The sequence below is a fragment of the Gopherus evgoodei genome, chromosome 15 (genome assembly GCF_007399415.2).
Source record: "Gopherus evgoodei ecotype Sinaloan lineage chromosome 15, rGopEvg1_v1.p, whole genome shotgun sequence".
Lineage (NCBI taxonomy): Eukaryota > Metazoa > Chordata > Testudines > Testudinidae > Gopherus > Gopherus evgoodei.
Genome location: NC_044336.1, coordinates 27,668,400 through 27,678,771, shown reverse-complemented (window position 1 = coordinate 27,678,771; position 10,372 = coordinate 27,668,400).

Genomic DNA, 10,372 nt, shown 5'->3' with positions numbered 1-10,372 from the left:
TCTCTTCCCCCCCCCCCACCAGTATTGGTGGGTCCTGCTGCTGGCCAGATCCCTGGTTGCCCACCTCCTGCCCACCAGCAGTGAGTGGTGGGTCCAGGGGCTGACTATGGGGGTGGGTGTGCAAGGCTGATGGTAGGGCAAAACTGCAGTGCATGAGGATGGGACGCTCCCTCTGGTGGTGCATGCCAGCCCCACTTACCCCTGTCCTTCAGAGCCAGGCTGCACTCCTTTGATCACAGTGACGTGTGGGCACAGAGGGGCCAGCAGACCGAGGAGGAAAGAGGGCAGCATTTGATTTCGTATCTGACCCCATCACAAGAGGGCGTGGGGGAGGCACCAGGCTGTGCTGCAGGCTGTGCAAGTCCTCCCAAGCCAGGCATGCAGCACTGTGCCTTATCCAACAGGCGCAATACCGGCTCTGACACCGCCATGTCTCCAGGGAACAGCCCCTCCTTAAAGCCCAGGACCAGTGTTGAATGCCAGCTTGAGAAGCCAATGAAACGGCTGAACAAACACACCACCACTCGCCTCCCCCGCTGCCGCCTTCTCACTGATCCTCCATTGAACAAACTGCAAAAAGACCCAGAACTGTCAGGGGGCCAGCAAGAGCTAAAGGCCTTGCAGCTGGCAGGGCCACCTGTGCTCCTCTAATGCCAGCCAAAGCCATTGCTCAGACCTCACAGGTGTGGAGGGGGGGTAGAGGGGGTGGAGAACTTGACAGTGACTCATCATCAGAGTGGCTGGTGAGGGGAGTGGCTGCAGCTCACACACAGTTACCAGGGAGGATTATTATGAGTGTAATTAGCACCCGTGGAGATCTCTCTGTGCAACAGCAAAGTCAATCGGGCTTAACTAGTGAGTGCCAGCTGTGCCCAGCTGTTGGCATGGCAGTGCTGCCAGATGGGGAGCTCACCCTATGGGCTAGATCCATCCAGCTACCCACCCACATTCTTTTCTTGATGCCCATCACTGTGAAATCTGAGTGCTTTTCCCCAAAGGTGCATCAGACCCATTTGAGGGAAAGTCTGCAGCACAGCAAAGAAAATGGCTGGTTGGTTTCCCCGCCCTGCTCTGCTTTGCACTGTGGCTGGACCTGAGATGGAAAGGTGTCGAGAAGAGTGAGGCATTGTTCAGGCATCCCTGTGTACACTGGGTTGACAGCTCTGAAGCAGGAAGCCACCAGCTCAGGTCTGGCTGTGTCCTGGGCATTAGCAGAGTGTGAGCAATGAGGGTGTTTCTTAGGTCCCCTCCTTGCATTTCTCATGGGACTTGCAATGTGCTACCCATACACAATCTCGTCATGGATGCAGCCCTGGGGGCATTTTAGCCCCAGTACGATACTTGCAATAGACACTCCAGGTTTCCAGCGTCCAACTCCACATGCACAAAGCTGGTCCCCTTGCAAAGTCTGGGGAGTCCTGGCGGCAGATCCCAATATTCAGCATATCACTTTCTCCCCTCACCTTTCACAGACTCCTGGCTGGGGCTGGAGAGGCTGCTTCCCTGCTGAAGGGAACAGGTGAGGCACCTACAACTGGTGTTGAGGGGGGGGCATGGGCACAGGGAATCCAGGGAAGAGTCGATGGCAAGTAGCCTGTTAAGGAGGATAAGGGGGGAGCCCTCCCACATGCCTCAGCCTGGGCTGCAGGTAAGGGGAGCTGTACGGCTCCCCTGGGGGCTCTTGGCACAGAGCTACCTGGGCTCCACCCCAGGGGTGGGCGTGAGGAGCCAGTCAGCACACACGTTTCCCGCTGGCCTGGGCAGGTGGGTCCCCTGCTGTCGGCCTGAGATGGGCCTTGCACACCCGGTTTGAGAGGTGGTTGTCCTGGTGAAGGGGGTGATGTGTCATGCTGCAGTACCCAGGCTGTGGAGATCTGTTCCCCAGGGGCAGCTCCAGTCATGCTATCACGCACATCCCTGGGAGTCAGAGAGATCGTAATTCAGGTGGGTCACTAATGAGCTGTTACCTGCTAGCAAGATTCACTGGCTTCTGATTTGGAGCAATGGCCTAGCTGGGCCACTTAGGGGGAGTCTCAAAAGTGCCTAATGATTGTAGGAACACACATCCCATTCAAAGTCAATGGGACATGTGCTCCTAAATCCCTTAGGCAGGATACGAATGGAGTTTACTTTGGCCCCCTGGGCCAGCCCTGCCCGCATGCTGAGCTTTTCCTCACTCAGGAACCAGGGAGTATGTGAGATTCCAGGTGCTTCTCTCCAGCTCTGCTTTATCCCAGCATTTCATTGTACAGTCATCTCCATGGTGATTAATCTCTTCAGTTGGACCAGTTATGCAGGAACCAGAGAACACCAGGAGAGATACTAGGAGTCACTCAGGGTGAGCCAGGTGTGCTGGCTGGGGGAAGGAGGTCCCTGGGAATAGCCCCTGTAGGTTAGTACTGTGATTGCAACAGCTGGGCCCCTCCCTGTAAATCACACTCTTGAAAGTTGCTTTGCTGGCAGCCTTTGCCTGTAACTTTCTATCAGATGGTGGAACTGCAGCTCTCCGGGGCCTGACTACACAAAAGGAACGAGTGAGTGTCTGAAAGCTGCAGTAGTTAGGGGTCTCCCAGCACCTGCAATGTAACCCCCCATGGGACGGGGCACAGGCCCTGCAGGGAGGGGGCACGTGGTCTGCTCCTAGAATTGTGATGGGCTTGCTGGGGAATCCAGCCTCAGGGAATGGAACCAAACTCAGCTGGAGCTAATATCTCAGCAGGGCAGGACTATGAAAATCCCTCTGCTCTGCTGCCAGGGCTTCTGGGAGTCTCCTTGGCCGGGTTCATCCCCAGTATCACACAAGGGCCTGCTGAGCCCCTAAGCTGGGTCCCAGACTAATGAACCCTGGGCTGCTGCAGGCCAGCTGCCTTGCTCTGGAGTTGGGGAGCTAAGGTCTCTGTGCTGATGCGCTCAGAGCCCTGAGTCTGCTTCCTGAGAGGGAATTGCCCCTTCACCACTTGCCCCCAGCTCCCCACTATCTTGTGTGCAGCTGAACTCCCTGGAGTCATGGGATGTTCCGTTAACGCCCCTTCTCTGAGATTGGGTTGAGTTGGATCCCCAGCCTTGTTCTTTGTGCTAGGATGCTGCAGTTGTCTCTGAAGTGCTAATGGTGTGAGTGCCTCCCCTACCCCACAACTGTGGTGGGGCAGCTTGGTTCTGTACCTGTGCTGGGCACTAGTTCTTTCAGCTGCCAAAGCCTGAGAGAGGTTAAACCAATCAGATCCTCAGTGGGAAAATCTCTGTGTTTTGGCTACTGCTTCTGGCCCTCTGAATGCAGTGGGAGATTAGCCAGGTCTTTGTCTAATTGGTTTGTAAACTAGGGAATTTAACTTCAGTATCTGGAAAGATAATGGAGCAAAGAATCAAGCAATTGATTTACAAACACCTAGCAGATAATCAGGTGATAAGTAACAGCATGGATTTGTCAAGAACAGATCATGTCAAACCGAATGGATAGCTTTCTTTGACAGGGTAACAAGCCCTGTGAATGGGGGCGGGAGAAGCAATAGATGTGGTATATCTTGACTTTAGTAAGGCTTTTGATACTGTCTTGCATGACCTTCTCATAAACAAACTAGGGAAATGCAACCTAGATGGAGATACTATGAGGTGGGTGCATATCTGGAAAACTGTTCTTAGAGAGTAGTCAGTGGTTCACAGTCATGCTGGAAGTCCCATAGATATCGGTCCTGAGTTCTGTTCTGTTCAATATCTTCTTCAATGATTTAGATAATTTCATAGAGTGAACACTTATAAGGTTTGCGGATTATACCAATCTGGGAGAGGTTGCAAGTGCCTTGGAGGATAGGATTAAAATTCAAAATGATCTGGACGAACTGGAGAAATGGTCTGAAGGAAATAGGATGAAATTCAATAAGAAAAAATGCAAAGTTAGGAAAGAAGAATCAGCTGCACACAACAAAGTGGGAAATGACTGCCTAGGAAGGACACTGTGGAAAGGGATCTGGAGGTTGTAGCGGATCACAAGCTAAATATGAGTCAACAGTGTAACGCTGTTGCAAAAATAGCAAAATTCATTCTGGGCTGCATTAGCAGAAGTGTTGTAAACAAGACACGAGAAGTAATTCTTCCACTCTACTCCATGCTGATTAGGCCTCAACTGGAGTATTGTGTCCAGTTCTGGGCGCCACATTGCAGGAAGGATGTGGACAAATTGGAGAAAATCCAGAGAAGAGCAACAAAAATAATTAAAGGTCTAGAAAACATGACCCATGAGGGAATGTTGTGGAAAATTGACCACACAGTTGATTTTGGATCAGACAGCCTGAGGCTCCCTTATTTTATACGAGCATCTATGCAAGGAGAGTCAGCATGACCCCATGCAAGATGGCAAGCTGCTCTGGCCTCCTTAAATTTTAGCTAGTTTATGAAGATTAAAACCACAGACAAATTACACATACTTCCATATTAATTACCTTATTTGGAATACATTGCAAAATTAATATAGGACAAAAGCAAAAACAAGTGTCTCACCCACTACCCCCCCCCTCCCCCACCGTTATTCACTGTCTGTTCTTTTGCGGTCAGTGACCTTTCTAATACAACTGTTGTGGTTATATATTTCATAAGCCTGGCCATTGCAGCTTACGCTACTTGGGGACTTTATCACTCTGCCCCCGCATGCCCTTTATGCACACAAAGCCATTGTTCTGTTTTTGGGAACTTTCCACTGTGACTCCTTTTACCTCTTGACACACAGAAGCAACTTTCCATCACTCTTTCATCACTCTGTCCCCCTCCTCTCTTCCCCTTATCCACAGAGACAAGCTGAACCAAAGTTCAACACAGCCTAGAAACAAGCTTATCCAAAGTTTAGGCCTAAAAGCCTGGCCAAAGTTGTACGCCCATCATATTTTCCTTCACAGAAGATTGGAAAAAATTGGGTTTGTTTAGTCTGGAGAAGAGAAGACTGAGAGGGGACATGATAACAGTTTTCAAGGACATAAAAGATTGTTACAAGGAGGAGGGAGAAAAATTCCTCTTGTTAGCCTCAGAGGACAGGACAAGAAGCAATGGGCTTCAATTGCAGCAAGGGAGGTTTAGGTTGGACATTAGGCAAAATTTCCTGTCAGGATGGTTAAGCACTAGAATAAATTGCCTAGGGAGGTTGTGGAATCTCTGTCATTGGAGGCTTTAAAGAGCAGGTTGGACAAACACCTGTCAGGAGTGGTCTAGTTAATAATTAGCCCTGCCACGTGTGCAGGGGACTAGATGACCTCTTGAGGTCCCTTCCAGTTCTATGATTCTATGCAATAGCTTTGTAAATGCATGAAACTTCCTCAGAGTGTGGAACTGTGAGTCCTTCCTGAGTATATTCTTGTGTATCATCCCCTCTTTAACCCTCTGCCTGCTAGAGCTTCTCTTGTCCTTGTGGCCTGTATTCCTTCCCTCTCCCCTGTGCAGACAGTTATCCAGCTGGTGTAAGGTCTGCTCTTCCGTCGGTGCCCTGGAGAGTTCTTTGCATATCTCTTAGTAACCATGGAGGAGTTTCTGCATCATGCTCAATGTATGAGGATTCCCCTGGCCCGGTTAGTGAGCCAACCCTTGGGACGGGCTCGCTGGATGGTGAGTTGCAAATTAGACTTCCTATCAATGAGAAGCAGTGATGCCATATAGACCTGCAGTGTCTGGAAACCTCACTCCCTTCTGGCGTCCAGGGCATGAGAATTACAAATATGGAGCTGGCCCTGGTAGGATCCATCTCCGATCTCACACAAGGCCCAATGTGTGCCAGGACAGGTGCATAGTGGCCTTCAGCCAGTCTGGTGCATTTAGGAAAGTGGCTATCTGGTAATATTCCTAACGAGTCATTAATTCAGAGCTCTCAAAGAGCTGAGCCAGCAGGGCAGGAATGTGTGAGAGAGAGAGAACCTGAAATGGGGGGTAAAGAGTGAGGCGACCGCAGGTGGAGGAGATGGAGTCTAGTTCCTCTGATACACTGGGGATCTGCTATTTGCAACCAAGTTCCATGGGGAAAGGGCTGAGGCTTTAGCCACAGGGGCTGGTTCTTTAGTCTCCCAAGGGAGAGGAGCTTTGTGGGGACAGTTCAGACCTTGCACCTCCCCAATGGGCCCCCCTTTGTCCCCTGAAGGTGGGTTGGGAGGAAAGCAGGGGGCAGATTGTCCTCACCTAGCCTGTGCTACCACAGAGCTCAGCTAATGTAAGGGCAGGTCCTGGACATGGCTCTGGAACCAGGCTCTGGCTGGTGTCATCCAGGCCACGTTATGAAGTCCAGAACCCTTCCAAATGTCTCCAACTCCCTGCAGCACCTTCAGTGCTAGATTTATGGCTCCCATTCAGCCTTGCAAACATGACCAGGCAGAGCACAGCTGAGTCTCCTCTCTGCTCCATGTGAGTGGTTTTTGGAAAGCATTGCTTTAGTCTGTTCTTGGAACTGATGGGCTCCACCTGGCCTGCCCCCACTCAGCCTCCCATGCACATTGTCTGTGCAGGGTGCATGGCTGGGTGGTTTTCAGAGCCGTGATATTCACAAGCTGCTCATGGGCCCTCCCCCAGGGGCTCCTGTAACTGAGAAATTGGTAATTCAAGTAAAGACTAACTGCAGGCGGGCGGGTGGCCATTCACCCGTCTGGGCAGCACCAGACTGGCAGTTCTATTGCACTCCCTGGCTATGCCGCTCCTACGGCTTGTCAGCACTCACAGGAGAGATCAGGACCTCAGGATCATAGAACCCTTAGTTTAGTTTTGTCACAGGCCTGGAGCCCGAGGAGACTTGATGCACAAATCAGGCAGCTGAGTTTCCCCTCAGATTTCCAGTGTGGCTGTCTCAGAACAGAGGGAGTTAGTGTCTGTAGCATTGAGACGCTGGCCTGAGACCTCAGCAGGGTGCTTATCCTCACCACGCCAGCCCTGGGGCGCTCTGTTCCCCATCAATGCCAGGAAACAGCGACTTCTGGAACGATTAATGGTCCAGGCGGGAGCCACCTCGGTGGTGACCCAGTTCACAGCAAATGGAGCTTCCCCCTTGGACCAAAATCTCGGTCTCCAGCATTAGGACCAGACTACACCAGTTAAGTGTTTGGCAGAGTAAATGAGACCTGTCCTTGCCACCGCTCAGGCGCCAGGGAAATCATGTGCTACTCTGGATGGAGAGGGGTCTCCTGCTCTGCGTGGCTTTGAGTTGGAGTGTGTGAGCTAAGGAGGGGGGTACTGGATGGACCAGGCTATGCAGCCACCCACCTCCAGTTCTCCAGCCCAAGGCTGAGCCAGGTTAGTTTTGCCTGCAAGTCCCCTGCCTCGGAGAGCTCCTTGGTGCCTAACAGGCAGGCGTCCCTGTTGCTGACATCTGCTCTTCTTAGCAGAGAGGAGAGGGCTCAGCCGGATGTGGTGTTAACCCCCTTTGCCCAGGGAGGTGCTATCTCTGGGGCTGGGCTGCCCCTGCTCAGTGGATAAACGGCCCTGGAAAGTGCTGTCTGTGAAGCCAGCTCCTTTCACCAGCACTGCATCACGCTCAATGGAAACTGATCTCAGCTGTCTGGCATTTAATTAGACTCCTGGTTAGCTGACAAGCTGCTTCCATGCAGCCTGTTGGTAAGTGGACGGCAGGTTGGCACTGGTTTACAGCCAAGGTGGTGGTCATCTCTGAGGCAGTCGGGGTGGCTGCTTTGCCTTGTGGTGTCTCTCCCACTCTGATCACTGCTCAGAGCCTCCCCCCCCCCCGGTTGTATTTCTCCCCAGGGAGAAGAGGGCAGGTCCAAGCTGTAGCAGGGTCAAGATGGGCCCCATAAGGAGTTTCTCTCCTATCAGCAAGGAGAGGTTTCTTACCACGTCCTGGAAATGCCAGTTTAATGGTAATGCACCATGCTACCGCGCTGGTGGTTACTTCCCTCTGTGGCTTAGCAGGGTTTGAACCCAATACCTCCAGCACTTAGAGCATGGCCCTCCACCCCTTGCCCTAAAGCTGTAATTCCACTAGCTGGCAGAAGTAATCAGCATTTTTATCTGTGTCTGTGGAAAGCCCTAGGAAAGTACATGTAACACGCATGGAAACAGTGGGTTGGCTGGTGACTCTTCACCTGCTGGGTGTGTCTGCAGTACAGGGGAGCCCCTGACCTCTGACACCTATGGGGGAAACAGGGTTTATGTAACCAGCGGTGCCATGCCTGGGGCACAGGATAGACTGGGGAATGACTGGCCTCTGGTTAGTTCAGTCTCAGGTTAACTGGATTATATGGTCCCCGAGAAACAGAAAAGCGGCTGGCAGGTCTGTGCCTTTTCCAGGCTCCATGTTCCTTGCTGATTCCCGCCCCCTCCCCCCCCCCCGGGGCCAGCCTGGGCCAGAGACTCGGTTGTGGGGCCTGTCTTCGTGATAGCTCTGTTACTCCTGCCCGAAGCATCCAGCTGCCTCAGGGATGGTCTCAGCTGTGTCTGATTTCGGCACGTCCAGTGTAACGTGCTGACAGGGCTGCATCTGAGTAGCTAGGAGAACTGTGCCTTGCTTTGCTGGTGTAACTTGTCCTCTGTGCGCCTGGAAACAAGCCACCTCGAGCCTGCTCTCCTTGCCTGGCCTGGAGTCAGGGCCAGCCCCATGGCTTTATTTTAAGGCATGTTAATTCAAGGCAAATGAATCAAATTTCTCTGACATCCAAATTAATAGCAAATGAGGTAATTATGTGCGGTGCCATTAGTGTGATGGAGGAGTCTGGACTAGGCTCGGCCGAGTGGAGATTGGAAAGGCCAAAAGGCTTTATTTTAGTCTTTCCAAAGGAGAAGGAGAGAAGCCCTGGGAGCTGAAAGGATCCAAACAGCTGTTTGCTGGCACTTGTCTGGTGGGGAGGGGGAACCACGCAGGCACTGAGGGGCCAGCACAGGGCAGGCGTGCAGGCAGGGAAAGTGTGGGCTAGTGGGCAGAGCAGGAGGCAGTGGACTCCTTGGTTCTGTTCCTGGTTCTGCCACTAACTCATGGGGCCCAGAGGAGACTCTCAGCTGGTGGGCTGGGGAGCCCTGCACGTGTCCCTTCCTCGAGCTGGAGGGGAGAGGCTCGAAACTGCTCTGGGGGCAGTAGGAGTCAAAGCACATTGCTATCAGGATGGCCTAGGTGGCAGCTCCCCTCCACGCCGTGGGGCGGTATGGATGGGCTGTCCCACAGCAGCGTCACGTGAGTGGGAGGATCAAGGGCTGTAGTAATAGCAACCCCAAGAGACAGAAGGTGAGAAACCAGCCTGCCAAGGAGCCTGTTATTGTCTCAGACATGGCCATAAACCTGTTCCCAGCTGCCTGTTTCCACCAGATAAAGCAGCAGGACAGGTCCCTGCAGTGGCTAGGGACCAGGCAGAGAGCTGTGGCTGTCAGCCTGCACAAAAGCCACTGCGGCTTATCGCCCATCCATGCCCCTTGCTGCCAAAGCAGCTGCTCCCTGTGATAAAGGTTACAATAGACCTGAGCCAGCCCTGTGCCTGCTCGGCAAACCTGCTTCTCTATATTGGCCCCCTTTTGTGTGCAGCCTCGAAGGCAGGCGAGATTCATGAGCAGCCAGGCAGCAGCCGATAAGGAGTGCGATGTCCAGACTGACAATTAGGCTGAGGGAGCAGGCTGTCTTGGGAGGGAGGAAATGGCTCTCGGACATGGCTCTCACCCCAGAGCATTTCTGTGACCTGCAGCTGCATTACCGTTCCCTCTTCCCACCATACACCCATGCAGCACATGCCCTCTCACATCGCACGCATGCACACTCATCACACACATGCCCTCTAACAGTGCACCCATGCACACGCTCATCACACGCACATGCCCTCTTGCAGTGCACACATCACATGCACATGCCCTCTTGAGTCACACACGTGCACGATCTCACACACACACACCCTCTCACAGCGCACACATGCACACTTGCACACACTCCCTCCCTCTTGCAGCACAGGCATACACACTCATCACACACCTTCTAGCAGCACACACGTTCACATATGCTCATCATACGTGCATGCTCTCTTGCAGCACACAGATGCGCACTCTTGTCACATGCACACACCCTCTCGCGTCGCACACATTCACACTCATCGCAGCACATGCCTTGTCCAGTGGGCCCATTGGTTAGTACCGAACGTGGAAAGTCTGTGGGTGACAAGCTCTCGGTTGGGTTTCCCCTCTCAAGAGCTGGTTACCAGGTGTTGCCTCAGGAAGGTGCTTTTCCTTCCTCGCCTGCACTCGTTGCTTGGCTGTTGTGCCCTTGCCTGTGACGCCCCAGCTGTTCTCTTGCCTGCGCACTGGTTGCATTGATTGTTTATAATATAATATTTATTGAGCCCTCCTGAGAAACTCGCACGTGGCAGGGCCTTGGTGAACGTCTGAGAACTTTGGCTTTTCTCGCTGATGCAGCAGGCTTTGCTTG